Genomic DNA, 17,260 nt, shown 5'->3' with positions numbered 1-17,260 from the left:
CCTATTTCTAATTCGTACATTTGTGTTGGATCCGTTTCATCTACGTGACAGTGTTCATCATAATATATTTATGCAGAGTACTGGGTGGCCGAATATTAAGTACAAAGGTAGTGGTAGTAAGTATCATATCTAGTAATACAGTCAGGGAATTGTACCCCTCAGTTACACCCACCCCTAGTAGAGTCCATACACCCAACACCAAATCCCATAATTCCTTACACGTAACGTGTCTGGCTGTGTGACGTCAACTTGTCAGCATGAAAATGACAGCCAAACATGGCACTGCAACTAAATAACACAAATACAATAGGCACATTTGTGACTGTTACAAATATAACACGTTTTATACTTGTGCCAAAAGATTTTGGCCTGTGCTACAAAACTATCAACCTCTGTAGCACCAGTGCTATGTGCAAAAAAAGTTAACGTACAGCCCTGGGAGCCTCCCGGTAGGCCTTCTCGTCATTGTTAGAGATCAGCCCCACCACCACCGTGTCGTCAGCAAACTTCATTATGGAGTTGGAGCTGAACCTGGCCACACAGTCATGTGTGTACAGTGAATACAGCAGGGGGCTTAGAACACAGCCCTAGGGGGACCCGATACTGAGGGTGATTGTGCTGGAGGTATGACCCCCCACCCTGACCGCCTGGGGCCTGTCACTCAAAGTCCAGGATCCAGGTGCTCATGGCGGAGCTCAGACCCAGATCGATCATCTTGTCAACCAGTCTGAACTATAGTCAATGATCAGCAATCTCACATAGCCCCCCCTTCTGACTGTCAAGGTGAGAAAGGGTGTTGTGTAGTACCTGGGAGACCGCGTCGCCAGTGGACCTGTTTGTCCTGTATGCAAACTGCAATGGGTCCATGTTACTAGGGAGGGAGGCACAGATGTGATACTTGACCAGCCTCTCAAAGCATTTCATGACCACAGAGGTGAGTGCCACCGGTCTGTAGTAACTTAGGCCTGCTGGGGAGGATTTTTTTTGGTACAGGGATTATAGTAATAATAATAATAATGGTTTGGATTTATATAGCGCTCTTCATGACACCCCAGTGACCCCAGAGCGCTTACAGAGTCCATTATTCGTTCATACACAGTCATACCGGTGGTGGTAAGCTACAATTGCAGCCCTGAGGCAGACTCACGGAAGCGTGGCGAATAATCATCGCCTACGGCCCCTCCGACCACCACCAACATTCATTCAGATGCATACACATTCATACGAGGCAAGTAGGTTAAGTGTCTTGCCCAAGGACACAACGGCAGTGGGATGGACATGGGCTTGAGCGGGATTCGAACCACCAACCCTTCGATCATTGGACGACCCGCTCTACCCCTGAGCCACGCCGCCCCACATAGTGGACACCTTGAAGCAGGCAGGGACCACGGACTCGGCCAGGGATAGATTAAATATAGTGGTGAACACCGGGGCCAGGGAGCTCCAGTAGCTCACCGCATATCTCTGCGCTATTTCTGCGTCGGGGAAAACCGTGCTGCGTCACGGATCTGGTGGACTCCGAGTTCGATTCCCGGACTGAATGAATGAATGAATGAAAACTTTATTTAACAGATTGCAGAATGGGTACAATACAGTACGGCTCAATACATACAATTGTTAAGGGGATGCAGACCTGAGAAAGACGTTTGTCTTGTTTCCATCAGGGTCCCCCATTTTCAATTCATATAGACATATATGACATACATGACATACAGATAGTCAGTACTGCTACATCTATACATTTATGACATACCAGATTTGCAAATACAGTACTGTTTGTGATACAGAAGGAGTCAAGAAAAGGGAGTATATACATTTGACGTAGAAACTGTACATTGGAGGAGGTTGGGTGGGGGGGGTTGGGTACATTGGGATATTGACAACCATACTGGGTAATTTACATTGGAGGTGGTTGGGGGGGGGGGCCGGGGGGCACACTGTATAAACAAGTAACACTGTACATTGAGGGGGGGGGGGGAGGAGACACTGTACAAACAAACACAATTGTACATTGAACTATTGACAAAACCATACTAGGTAAATGACTGTACATTGGAGGGGGTTGGGTTAGGATATTTACAGGGGCCAGTGTTGAATTGCAGTCTCCCGTAGGTGTCCCTTGAGAGAGGTTTTGAAAGTGGGTAGTGATCCACATTCCTTTACAGCTTTGGGTAGGGCGTTCCACATTGATGTGGCATAATTGCGAAACGTGTTTAGTCCCTTATTTGAGCCGAATCTGGGTTTAACATGATTTGTGGAGCTCCCTCTGGTGTTGTGATCGTGGTATTCACTGACCTTTGGGAAGTATTTTGACATGTACATGGGTACCTTGGTCGTGTAGTGTATCTTGTAGACCAGGCCCATTGCAAGTTGTCGTCTACTCTAAGCCATCCTAGGTTGTCAAAGTGGGCAGGGGTGAGGTGGGTTCTAGGAGTAAGGTCAAGCAGTAGTCTGACCAGTTTGTTTTGAGATGTTTGTAATTTTGTTTTTAGCGCCTTTGAGGTGCTTTGGTACCATGAGGTGCAAGCATAGTCGTAGTACCCCTGAATGAGTGCTCCTGCCAGAGTCTTCAGGGTGTTCTTGTTTACCAGAGAGGAGATCCGGTACAAGAATCGAGTTTGTTGGTTGACTTTTTTTATTACATTGGATGCCATTTTGTCACAGGAGAGATTAGCCTCTAGGATGGACCCGCCGTCATTTACCAGAATGTCTTCCCCTGATCTATATCCCGTTTCACCCTGTATCTGTCGGTCATGCTTGACCAGAAAAGCGATAAACGCTAAAAAATAAAGTTTTAAAAAAAGAACACCGGGGCCAGCTGATTTGCACAGGACTTGAGTATTCGTCCTGTTATCCCATCTGGGCCTGCAGCTTTCCTAGTATTTACCCCCATAAACGCTCTTCTCACGCTGTGTTCCGTCAATGAGAGAGTGCGTTCCCCCCCGCGGATGACCCCGCCGCGGCAGCCGGCACGTCAGTGATGCCGCCAGCTGGTGAGCTGACGTCGCCACTGCTCTAGGGTGACCAGGTTAAAATGGTTCAGTCGCAGGACAGCAGCACTGCTTTTGCGGGACAATGCGGGACACGTAGGTGAAAAAAAAAAAAACGTATTTTTTTTATTGCTAATTAAAATGAAAGAAATGTATTTATTATTTAAATGCCTTTATTTCATATTCGACGCAGACGGTAGGCTATATATAGCACATTTTGTTATTAATCTTATTAAACTGTATAGATGCTTCACCAATCACCTTCTCAGCCGCTACTGTATCTATGTCACCAACATCTTTATTTAATCACACTTTCATCATTAAGCAGGTAACCATCAATCTTGGTATCCAAGCTGATAAAATCACTCCATTAACACTTTGACTGCCACTCACGGCTTTTCTCGGATTTACAATTGTTACGTTGAAAGCCACTCACGAGATTTCTCGGATATTTTTATTTTTATTTCTTTTTAGCGATCTGAAATCATATTGCATCACGCGAGCCTACCCTAGCCTACCCAAAGGCCGCCGGCGATCAGATGTGAAAAAAGAGCCCCCTATCGTCTCCCAGATGACACCAGGGATTTTGGAATGGACTCAATGAAAATGGATGGGGAAAAAAAAATATTCCAGTCCACATTTTCCAGTCCACTGATGCAGCCGGGGTTACCAGAGTTCATTCTGGAGACTCTGAGCCGCGGCAAGCATGAGTTCTACTGTATACACGTTAGATCTATACACTTATCGATTTTTTCGAATGGTGATCAGGAATTGGAATATACCAGTTGGATACCATCTGATGTCAGGTAAGGAATCTATGTTATCAGTGTTAGGATAATCAGACTCGTTTTGATGAAGATATAAGCTTTTGTCTGATATGTGCTCCAGCGGTTTCACTGTAAAATCCATGAGGAAATGAAAACGGCTATCAGCGCGCGCCTCGAATGTGCGTGCGTGTACGTATAATATTGATCATCTAGCGTTTATTTGGAAACTATTCATAAATAGGCCGACAAATATCAACGTTCTGGAATATTCCAGTAAAAGACGATTATCACAGAATGGGCTGTTTTTTACCTCAAAACGGGTGCTTTTCAAAATGCTCTCAAACGGAAATGAAGCGATAAAAAACCAATCTGCCTTGACAGCACTGGCTGGAAAATGATTCTTTGATAAGCGACGGGCAGATTAGACACATAGCCATAATTTAAAACATAGATTAGGCGATATTAACGTTAACATTAACGCTGATGGTGGCATTCAAGCACTAAGTCGTGCGCCCCCTGGTGGCACTGAAAGTCTTAATAGAAAGAGCAGGAGCTAAGTCTTTTCAGCCATCTTTTCCTGAGCATTATTAGCAGTGAAGTGTAGAAGAGAGGAGACGGAATGCGATGGTTGATCTTCACAATATAATAATGTTTTTATTGTGAATAGCGGATCACTCAGTTGCTCATATAACAAAAAGGGTGAGACCCAAAGTCTCCACAAACCCTATATATGACAGCACAGTCTCCGCAATATGTGTCTGGTGAACCCACACATTTTTTTAAACAATGCAGAGTCCAGTTTGCTGCTGATATTAAGAGCTTCAGCTGCTTTGCGAAGCTCTTGGAAGCTGAATGCTCTCTTCTTGAGAGCCAAGCATGACACCTGTTTCAGGTAATTCTGATCAGAGAAATCAAACCATTTGTCTAGGTAAGCGAGCGCTCTCTGATAGAAAATTAAAAAGTCCTGTTCGATCGCAGCAGCCTGTGCGGCCGGTAGGAAACCTCTGCATGAGAGCACTGGTCTCGAATCCAAAATAACGGTTGATCGTTCAAGTTTCAGTCTTAGACTGGTCATGAGCTGGAAAAGCTCACGGACAGTTGTGTCATCCCCTTCAAGTTCAAGCACTGCATCGTAAAAAAGCTTTAGGCTATTCTGCAGAAACATCAGGTATGACTGACGTCACACACACTGCAGCTGCCTCGGACTGTCTGACAAGTGACGGGCAGCGTGACTCGCGAGGCTCGAGTCGAGCTGCTCCGCTCGGCTGCGCATTGGTTTGACGTTTGACGATTTTTTTTTTAAATATAAGAGGGTATTGGAACGAGGCATTAAATTAACAACATTTAAAAAAAATTATAATAATCTTTGAATAATAAAAAATAAATTAAAAAATTAAAAATAATAATAATTTTCTATTTTATTTTTTTAATCTTTGAATTGCGGGACATTGTTTTGTTGTAGCGGGACTGTCCCGCGGAACAGGTGGGCACCCTACACTGCTCGCCCCGAACCTGGCATAAAATAAATCTTTACTTTAAAGTCATACATTTTTCTTTCATCGTAATTTTCCTTCATACATTTTGCCAATATGGCAGTGGAATAGGTATTAAATTCTATTCAAAGTGGTCTTAAAAAGAACTCTGTGTGTTTTAATCCCATTCTTTACATACATAGTAGGGATGTGCATGACTGACCAAAATCATTTTCGAATAGTCTACTGTTCTTAAGACCGAATATTCGAGAGTTCGAAGCCCCCCACCCCCAATTTTCTTTTAAATAAACGAAATTGTTATTTTCTGTTTCAGTTTAAATTCAGTTAAAATGTTCAGTTTCAGTTAAATTCAGTTATTCTTTTTAACACTTTCAGTGCCCACTTTTTAGTGCTTGAATGCCCACCATCCACTTCAATGTTAGCATTAATATCGCCTAATCTGTTTTAAATTATGTGTCTAATCTGCCCGTCGCTTATCAATGACTCATTTTCCAGTCAACATTGTCGAAGCAAATTGTTTTTTTATCGGTTCATTTCCGTTTTTTTTTTTTTAGTCTTTTTCTCCCTCCTTTTTCCTCCGATTTTCTCACATCCCAATGTTAGTCGTTATGCCAATTCCCAATCCCCTTCCTGGTCACTGCGCACTTACCCCCCACAGTCGGTCTGGGAGAGTGGAGGCTATCACATGCTTCCTCCGACACACGTCTAGCCAATCAACCGCTTCTTTTCACCTGGCAGCGCGGACTCTCACTGAGAGGGTGTAACGTGTGGAAGGATCACACTACCCCCCTTAGATCCTATCCGCGCTGAGCAGGCGCCCCGACCGAACTGTAGGAGTCGCTGTTTACAACGACCCGGACCCACCCCGCCAGCTTTCCCACCCTCTAATACTGCAAATTGTATTAGTGTGAACGGCCAGCCAAGCTGAGACAACGCCGGGAGCTGGATTTGAACAGGCGAATCCAGCGTCTCCGGTGTTGGTGACAAACGCAATATCCGCTACGCCACCTGACCGCCCGGTTCATTTCCGTTTTATAGCATTTTGAAAAGCCCTCGTTTTCAAGGGGGAAAAAAAGAATCTGTGATAAACGCCCTGTACTGTAATATTCTAGAACGTTGTCATTTTTCGGCCTATTTATGAATAGTTTTCAAATAAACGCTAGATTATCGATAGTGTATGTGTACGTATGCATGCTGGTGCCGCGAGCTGAAAATCGATTCTCTTAGTTCCTGATCGCTCGCACAGTCAAACAGCCATATCACATATAGGGGAAAACAGGTCTGATTATCCTAAGACTGGTAAAATAGATTCCTTACCTGAGATCAGATGGTATCCAAATGGATTATTCCAATTCCTGATCGCCATTCCAAAAATCGATCATTTTATTGATCCAACGCGTATACTGTAAAACACATATTACACGCTGTGCTGAGGCTCCACAATGACTGGGATCATAAATCAAATCAAATCAGATTTATTTATAAGGCCCGACAACACACGTTAATGTCCCCATGGGCCATACAGGTCTTCTTTAAACAAGTCAAGAAGAAAACATAACAATAAGTCAAGAACAGAACAAGAGCACCATAAGGTCCAAAAAATTTAAGATAAGATTTAAGATCATCTCCGGTTACATGCGTGAGAAGTAAAATGTGGATTCCGGAGTTTTTTTTTCGTCCATTTTCATTGAGTCCATTCCAAAAGGGTGCATTACCATTTGGGGGGCGCTTTTTTCACATCTGAGCTCCTGGTGGAGCTGGTTTCCCAACGGTAGACTCGGTTGATGAAATATGAATTCAGATCGCTAATAAAAAACATTTCACGAGAATAGGGGGCGGGCTGATAACACGAGTTATGTCGTGATGGGCATTCAAAGTGTTAATAGAATGGATCATTAAAATCAAAGGGTATTGCACATAAATAGGCACTTCAGATAATCCTTCAGAACGTTGATTGGCTCAGCTGACCAACAATAAATCAAAATGACACCATCGTGGCCTATAATAACAGCATTGCATTGGCCTATCAACCGGTTTTAATAAACAAACGGAAACAGTAGCATGTGCATCTTTTAGATCAATTAGGCTATGCAAATTAGGCTGCCTCTAAATATAAAAATTTATTAAATAAGAATGGTTTGCTTCACTTAAAGAAATAACAACAAAATATATATTTTTCGACTCTGACATGAAAATCGAATGTGGAGACGGCACGACTAATTGAAAATTCTAACTCATCCCTAGTTTTCAACAGGCTGTTATTGGTTATTGTTGCAACAAGCTGGATCAGGCGAGGTACACAGTGGAGCGGTGGAGAGGACTGTACATCAGTGGTCCCCAAACTACGGCCCACGGGCCGCATCCGGCCCGCCTCCACATTTGGCCCGGCCGCCTGTATATTTTACCCAACGGAGTTTCACTTCCGAGTTCGGTTTGCGCAATCTGATTGGCCACTGACGTTTTTTTCAGCGCCAATCGCGGTACTCCTAACAAACTGGTTAAGCTTGGCGACTCTTTCGAAGTCGCTCTCTTTCGAAGTTGGTTAGGGTTAGTTGGTTAAGGTTAAGGTTAGGGTTAGTTGGTTAAAGTTAGGGTTAAGGTTAGTTGGTTAGGGTTAGGGTAACAGCCTGCTGGCGCGATTGTTAGGAGTAACGCGATTGGCGCTGAAAAAAACGTCAGTGGCCAATCAGATCGCGCAAACCGAACGCGGAAGTGAAACTCCGTTGGGTAAAATATACACGCGGCCCGGCCCCCTAGAGCCCCAGAGCTTTGATTTTTTTTTTTTTTTAGATGACAGCATCCCCATTGTCTGTGCTGAATGTTTGTTAGTGTTTGATATTTTTTGTTGGTTTTTAGTACTTTTAAACATCCATTTTTAGTAAGTAGTAGTTTTCATTTGATCCTATAATTTTTTCATTCACCGATTTGTGGACTTTTTTTTTTAGTGTCCTGAAAGGCGCCTTATAAATAAAATGCATTATTATTATTATCATCCAGGAGGGAAAATACACTTTGGATAGTAGGGACTGCATCTCTGCCTGTCCTGGCCAGGAAACACTTTGCAACTGTGATCTCCTCTGGCAGTAGTTGGATATTGTAATGTGTGGCGAGGGGTTGCAGCAATTCCACTGAGAGAAACTGGTCTGAGGCTGGATAACATGCCTGTATGCCTCTCATAAGTTGTTCTCCAACTCATGAGAACCTGCTCTCAAGCTCTTGCAGCATTCTGTTGAGGACTGGATAGAACAGTGGTGCGATAACCTTTGAGTGTGTCCTGCACTGTGCTTTTAAATAGTACAGAGCTAGAGCTAGGTGGTCTGTAGGTAGTGGTACTGTATATTTATTTCATAAATAGTGTTATTTATTTCATTAACCCATTCTCTGCCGGGCATTGTACCCATCATTGTACCCTCTCTGCCAGCGCTATAAGTCTATGGAGATGTTCACCTTCTTTGCAGGGCTATAACTTTTTAAATTGTATTGCTAAATTGACATTACTATGGCCCATTCAACATCAATTATCTATCGTTCAGGATGTAGGAACGTTTTACTTTTTCATTCACACATTCATATGAAAATACCGTCTAGAGCAGGGGTCGGGAACCTATGGCTCGCGAGCCATATATGGCTCTTCTGGTGACAGCATATGGCTCCCAGAATATTTTTAGTAAATTCTTTTTTTTTTTTTTTTTTTTTTTTTATACTTGTGATATTTCTTAAAGGGGAACTATTTGACTATTTCTTTCACTATTTGGGCACTTTTACACAATTCCTGTGAGTTTATGGAACACCTCTGTAATTATATATATTTTTTAATTCATTGTTTTGTATTTCTAATCAAGTCCTCAAAAACAGCATTTTTCTACCTGAAGATCTTAAGCTGTTTTGAGGCTGGGCTCCTAAACCACTGTGTGGCCTTTGACATTAACATGCAGCGGTGTCTCTCTGACATCACAAATCAGCACATTTTCAGATGACTCAGTTCAGTGAGGGTGAATATTGTGAGAGGAGAATTTGAAGAATGCGCCAATATGAGAATTAGAGACATAGATCATATTAATATAAGTCCACATAGCTAGGAAACAATGCTAAACACTGAAAAAGGCCATTTATAAGATAGTTCCCCTTTAATAATACTGTGTCATTTTAAAGTAAACAGAAATTAGTTTTGAAGATACAGCCAATAGTATCTGTAGCTGAAGATATAGCAAGCAGAGCTGGCGAGGGAACACAAGTGGACAGAAATTAAAAATCTTCAACCTGAAGACCAGCTGATTCTTAAAACTTGGAACGAGCTTCCTGTGACATACCACACAATGCAGCGTGAGTATTGCCGTATTGACCATGTTTGGCTCTACATATGCATGTGGGCAGTCATTCTCGCATATGAGGAACATTAAGACCAACCTACACTCACGTTTAACTGATGGAAGCCTCAACGCCTGCATGAAGCTCAACCTCACCACGTATGAACCAGATTACAAGGCCATCAGCAAAACCATGCAGCACCAGAAGTCGCATTAAAAGTAAGACATATTTAATTTATTATACGTTAAAAATACTATATGGCTCTCAATGAAATATATTTAGAAATATTTGGCTTTTATGGCTCTCCCAGTCAAAAAGGTTCCTGACCCCTGGTCTAGAGTATAAATATGTTTTTATCGTTTTCTGCAGTATTTCATAGAACGTGAGATATAGGCATAAATGCATATATTAGATGATCAAATGCAGTTTGATACCGATCAACGTTATATTAAACATTTCAACTGTACATGGTCCTAAACGTCATGACTGGTCATCTGCGGGTGAACGGAGGGGGGGGGGGGTCGTTTATAATTCAATGACCGACGTTAAATGATTCATGTAGTATGGGTGATATATTGATCAGAGCAGTTTGTATCGAAAATGATAAAGAAAAATGCTGAAACTCACCCCAGTCTCCTCGTAGCGTTGGGCGATGAGAGTGCAGCAAACAGATCCCAATTATGGGATGTTGATCGATGCGATCCATTTCCGGTTTGTATATTACTAATACACGTCCAAATCATGTTGATTATTGAGTTATGGCAAAGATCTATATCGACGGTGTCTGTATTGAGCCCCGGGACGATAAGCGAGTGGCCGGACGAAAATAGGGGACGGACCGAGCACTTCCGGGCACTTCTGGTTTGGCAACTCGTCGATCGGCCACGAGGTGGCGGTATTGAAGCGTTGCAGAGTTGTGATGGCCCAGACAGCATCACCCAAGACTCCGTGGGTGAAATATGAATACCATGACGAAAATATGAAATATTGATCTCAAAAACGGCTTACGGAGTTATTGGCAGACAACGCATGGCGGAGAAACCCGCCTTAACACGTGAATGGCGGAGAATGGGTTAATAGTGTTATTATTTATTTCCTGACTTTTTTTTCTGTGAAGATCCCGGAAAGGGTTATTAATATTTGGTTATGTGTGGTTTTCTGGAAAACAATACATCTTTACATTTAGGCACCCCTGCGATCGTCACACTTTGGAAAAAGTGGAAAAAGTTTGGGGACCCCTGCTGTACATCATGCAAGACACAACTTCAGCCAAGTGTTATTGTATCCATTTGGGAAATCTATTTACACTGGGCCACCACAAATAATAAACCTATGTATGGGAACGACTGCACGCCCTGACCTTGGCTCAGCGAAGGCATAGTTCTATCAATTGCCAAACTGGAAGCACGGCCCATTTCACATCATAATATAGCCACAACATCTGCTTGTTTTGCTTGGTTGTTCTGCTTATCAGTTGGATAAATGGTTCACTGTGAAATGCTGTCAGCAGCTGGGTTCTTCTGACCTCAAGTCATAACCGTTCTCATGTCAGCTGGGTCTTCTGACCTTGAGTCACTATTGAACTTGTGTGTGTCTCTTCGTGGACGAGTCGGCTTTATCATCACTGGGGGAAAATAAATAAATGGTAGACCAGTCCCGATGCTTACATAGTTTAAAATGGAAGATTTCAGTCTTAAGGAGCCCGACACAGTAAAACAGACACAGAATGTAACATTTCTCCATGTGGTTTATCTACTGTGACATTCTCTTGGCCTACTTTTCCACTGTCCATAATTGTTCAATGTTGGCAGTATCACTGCATTATCTGTTTTCCATCAAAGGTCCCACGTTTTGGTCAGATGTACTGTTATTCCAATGAATTATTTTTACACATTAAATAATAAATATGCATGCTGCAGCCTCAAGTACAGTCATTGTTGCAAGTTGAATTTCGAAGATTGGTTGTGCCATGGTGTGAAGGGATTATGCAAATACATGAATAAATTGCCTCTCCACATATCAATCTGATCTGCTAGCTCTTATCTTGGATAATAAATAATCGCCAAAACGAATAATTCTGCGTGTGTAATTGCAGAATAACCGCCGTAACATGCCAGAGTGCATTCGGCTGGATAGCGACATGTAGCACATCCTGTACCTGGTCAGCAACATTGTTGCAAACCTTGCCTCTCAGATAGTAACACTCTAACACTACTAACTTTAGGACTACATATATTTATGACAGGCTTTTTCTCCATGTACATCCCATCAATGAATGTACTTGAGGCCAGTCGTGTAGTCTGGTCTGAAGTAGTGGGACATACTGTGACTTTATACAACCTCCCAATAAATATGTCAACATTATCTTATAGACGGATCTCGATGATTTATTCCTTTTCACTGACTTGAGTGATTTGTTTACCCAACAATATTTAATGTGGAGCAGCCAGATGTGTGATTGAATGTGAGTGCACAGTCTACTCATTAACAATTCTTTGTCTTTGGCAAGTGGCCATGGTATAAGGGGAATATACACGAGGGAATATACACAAGACTTTACAGACATTTCAATGCACACATTTCTACAATTTAACAATAATAAATATTAATAACTATCTATATAGTATAAAATGAACATAGGCTTAAAATCAGCACACAAATTGGCAGAATAAAAAACTGCATGAATTGCAGACATAAGAATAGGTATAAAAGACAATAAAAGTAGTATTTATCTACTGTCACATTCTCTTGGCCTACTTTTTGACCGTCCATATTTGTTAAATGTTGGCAGTATCACCGCATTATCTGTTTTCTATCAAGCCCCCACGCTTTTGTCAGACGTAGTGTGTTACTCCAATGAATTACAGATCCTCTGCTTCGACCTCGTGGGGTGATTAGTGATCTGTGTTTTTCGATAACCGCCCACCTTGTTGTGTATTATTCATTACTTAATGCACACGTAGTTCGGCTCAAGTTTAATCACTGTTCTAAATCCATCCTAAATCACACATACCGTGGCAAAGTACGTGTAACGCTTTTGAGGCACTTCGTGGAGGTCTCCACTGCGCCAGGTGGTTCTTTGCCTCCACGTCGTGCTTTAAAACCGCTTAACGCACACCCCCTCGCTCATTCCTTATGCATTTAGACAAAGCATTAATTGACCTCTCATATGGGATTTAAATTCCCTGTTGATGCTTTATTTTACATATTTCATTGGAGACTCATTTGGTCATGATCACGTCCAGGGCTTGGTGCAGAGTCTCAACTAGGGGGTGGTCCGGAGGTGGGGTGCGTCCCCCGACCGGGAGGCAAATACATTTGCAATAAAGAAAGCCATTTGCTGTAATTTACTGCAACGTAAAAACATAATTTCAATAAAATGGCAAACACAATGGTAAGTTATATATTTAAGTACAGTGTATAAGGTTGCACAATAGTTTTAACGTTGAACACGGAAACACACACACGCACGCACACACGCACGCGTGTGCGAACAGAGGACAGAGAAAATATCTAGGCCCATTAGACAATGATGCATCTGTTTCTAAGCTGGCTCCAAGTTTTCACTGCCAAAAAAAACCTTTATTCTTCTAACAAACACATAGTGGAGCTGGCACGTTGTCATAGTGACGCTGACATGTTGTCATAGTGACGCTGACACGTTGTCATAGTGACGCTGACATGTTGTCATAGTGACGCTGTCATGTTGTCATAGTGGTGCTGACATGTTGTCATAGTGACGCTGACATGTTGTCATAGTAACGCTGGCATGTTGTCATAGTAACGCTGGCATGTTGTCATGGTGGTGCTGGCATGTTGTCATAGTGACGCTGACATGTTGTCATAGTGACGCTGGCATGTTGTCATAATGGTGCTGGCATGTTGTCATAGTGGTGCTGGCACGTTCTCATAGTGACGCTGACACGTTGTCATGGTGACGCTGGCATGTTGTTATAGTGGTCCTGGCACGTTGTCATAGTGACGCTGGCATGTTGTCATAGTGACGCTGACATGTTGTCATAGTGACGCTGACATGTTGTCATAGTGACGCTGGCATGTTGTCATAGTGACGCTGGCATGTTGTCATAGTGGTGCTGGCACGTTGTCATGGTGGTGCTGACATGTTGTCATAGTGACGCTGGCATGTTGTTATAGTGGTGCTGGCACGTTGTCATAGTGACGCTGGCATGTTGTCATAGTGACGCTGGCATGTTGTCATAGTGACGCTGGCATGTTGTCATAGTGATGCTGGCATGTTGTCATAGTGACGCTGGCATGTTGTCATAGTGGTGCTGACATGTTGTCATAGTGACGCTGGCATGTTGTTATAGTGGTGCTGGCACGTTGTCATAGTGACGCTGACACGTTGTCATAGTGACGCTGGCATGTTGTCATAGTGACGCTGACATGTTGTCATAGTGACGCTGGCATGTTGTCATAGTGGTGCTGACATGTTGTCATAGTGACACTGGCATGTTGTCATAGTGACGCTGGCATGTTGTCATAGTGACGCTGACATGTTGTCATAGTGACGCTGGCATGTTGTCATAGTGGTGCTGACATGTTGTCATAGTGACACTGGCATGTTGTTATAGTGGTGCTGGCACGTTGTCATAGTGACGCTGACACGTTGTCATAGTGACGCTGGCATGTTGTCATAGTGGTGCTGACATGTTGTCATAGTGACGCTGGCATGTTGTTATAGTGGTGCTGGCACGTTGATCGTCAATGAGTTGCTTCCAGTCAACATGCATGAAACGGATAATTTTTTCATACATACATTTCCATTTTATACCGTGATGAATATCAATATATTTCTAGGGCGTTCTGTCTCATCTCAATAAACTCCAGCAAATCGAGCTTAAATGTATTTCCTTAGAAATCGTGCCATTTGTCGCTTGATTTATGAATCGTTTTCAAATAAACGCTAGATTATCGATAGTATGTGTCCTCATGCACGAAGAGAAGCGGGGTCTGAAAAATCGCTTCTCCGTACTTTGGTCGGCGCGAACCTCACACACACACACACGCGCGCTCCGATGGCGGTGAAAGGAACATCTGATTACCCCAAGATTCGTAACATAAAGGCCTTACCTCACATCTGATGTCATGCAAAAAGATTAATCCAATTCCTGATCGCCATTCCAAATATTGATCGCGTTTATTGATCCAACGTTATATATCCAAAACACATAATCCACGCTGCTGTGTCCTCAGTCCATCTGTTATAACAATACTGCATGCCTGAGAAGTAAAACCTGGACCGGACTTGTTTTTTTGATGCACAATCCCAGCCAATCCAATCCAATGATGTGCAATACCATCCGGGAGACGATAGGTGGCGCTATTTGCCCTTTGCGAGCTCAGACCCATTCCCAATGATGACGTCAGGCTGGATGGATGAAAAATGTATGGATATCGCTAATAAAAGAAATATGGATTAAAACCCGAGATTTCTCGGGTTTGGCGCCCAGAGCATGGCGAATTAATCTGATTAAATTAGTATTTTTTCTGTATTAAATCAACTTTCTTTAACTCATTCAGCGCCAATCACGGAAAAAGTCGGGTGAACTCGCCATGCGTTGAGCGCCAATCACGAGAAATCTCGGGTTTTAATCGTTATTTCTTTTATTAGCTATATCCATACATTTTTCATCCATCCAGCCTGATGTTATCATTGGGAATGGGTTTGAGCTCACAAAGGGCAAATACCGCCGCCTACGCCTTCCAGCCGGTATTGCACATCATTGAAATCCCTGCCCCTTGGGCTGTGCAGTGATCTAAGAAGTCTGGGTGGGGTATTCCTACTCCGGCATGACTAACATTATAACACAGAGTTTGGGGAGACTCGGAGCAGCGTGGATTATGCCTTTTGGACATAACGTCGGATCAATAAACGCAATCAATATTTGGAATGGCGATCAGGAATTGGATTAATCTTTTTGCAGGACATCAAAGACCAAGTAAGGACTCTGTTACAAATCTTGGGTCAATCCTTTCGCCACCATTGGAGCGTGTGTGTGTTTCTGCCGTTGGCTGCGGGCAAGGCGCGTAGAAGCGATTTTTCAGCCCCCGCTTCTGTTTGTGCATGATGACACATATACCGATAATCTAGCGTTATTTTCAGAACGATTCATAAATCAAGTGACAAATGGCACGATTTCTTTTTTTTTTCTACTTTTTCTCCTCCTTTTTCTGTGATTTTTCTCCCCATCCCAATTTTTACCTCGTGCCAATTCTCCCTCCCCTGTCCTGAGTGTTGCTCACATATGCCCCCCACTGGCCGGTTGTAGGGAGGATAGAAGCCTTGCATCACATGTCCCCTCCGATACATGTGGAGGCAGCCTGTCACATCTTTTCACCTGACAGCGCGGACTCATTTGGCGAGGAGTAACGTGTAGGAAGCTCACACTGCCCCCGCCATTTTTTCTGACTTTGCTGTGCAGGCGCCCCAACCGACCTGTAGGAGTCGCTGTTCACAACGACCAGACTACCACCCTTCGACTTCCCACCCGCTAACTCTGCCAATTGAGTTAGTATGATGGCCGGCCCAAGCCGGAGGCAACGCCGACAGCCGGATTCGAACCCGGTGTCTCTTGCGTTGGTGACGAGCGCAATGTCCGCTGCGCCACCCAGCAGCCTAAATGGCACGATTTCTAAGGAAATACATTGAAGCGCCGTTTGCTTGAGTTTCTTGAGATTAGACAGAATGCTCTGGAAATATACTCATATTCATCACGGTATAAAACGGAAATGTATGTATAAAAAAATTATCTGTTTCGTGCATGTTGACTGGAAGCAACTCACTGACAATGGACGTGTTCATTAGATCCATAGCTATAATATTTCATATAGTTTTAGCACTCGCAAGTTAGGCAGTCTCCCCATTGACTTACAGCGATGGCGTTCTTACACAGAATGTAAACAGCGCCCCCTTGGCGTCCATTGAGTTAATGAATATTGAACATGTTGTCTAGGGATGGGTACAGAATTAGGTACTTTTAATGGTACCGGGTACTTTTTTTTTTTTACGTTCGATGACATTAATATTTAGTTTACCGCAAAACGAAACCTATGAAGTGTGCCTCACGTCAACGTTCACACGCACAATACATGCTTACCTAGGATTTTACTTGATTCAACAACAAAGCAGTCGGGGCAATGGAAAGCTGAAAACGATCGCGAGTGTGGTTACACTTTACAAAGCTAGATGCTAGCTGCAATATTATATATTATATATGATAATAAATTATTTGAAGTTTGGATTTTTCTTTTTACAACTGATAGGTAAATTACATTTTTAGAGACTAAAGTACAGAAAAAAGGTACCGTTGGGTACCGGTATCGATTCACAGGTATGATACCGGTATCGGTTCAAATGTGAAAGGTACCCAACCCTAATGTTGTCATAGTGGTGCTGGCATGTTGTCATAGTGATGCTGGCATGTTGTCATAGTGGTGCTGCATCCCTATACCATTGTTTAGGGAAAGCCCTGACATATTTATGTCTGACCTAAATGTGATATACAGGAGAGAAAACCTTCCATTGTCTACAACAATAACTAGAACGAGAACTGAGAATAGAGACTGTGGGGTGACATTTTATATTTGGAATTCTCAACTATGGAATTCTAACACTATGTCTTAGTGTTTGTGTCAGAGTATGCCTATCTATAATTAAATTATATGAAATTTGCATTCA

The 17,260-nt window shown here is 42.8% G+C and overlaps 1 protein-coding gene across 2 annotated transcripts in view; it reads left to right on the top strand.

The window, feature by feature from the left end:
- scp2b (sterol carrier protein 2b) overlaps positions 1-17,260 on the top strand; it is an 81,367-nt gene that overhangs the window by 41,471 nt on the left and 22,636 nt on the right. The gene's annotated exons all lie outside the window — the stretch shown is intronic.

This window comes from Notolepis coatsorum (genome assembly GCF_963971535.1).
Source record: "Notolepis coatsorum genome assembly, chromosome: 2".
Classification (NCBI taxonomy): Eukaryota; Metazoa; Chordata; class Actinopteri; order Aulopiformes; family Paralepididae; genus Notolepis; species Notolepis coatsorum.
The sequence above is the reverse complement of the archived record's forward strand: the minus strand, read 5'-3'. Positions and strand labels throughout refer to the sequence as shown.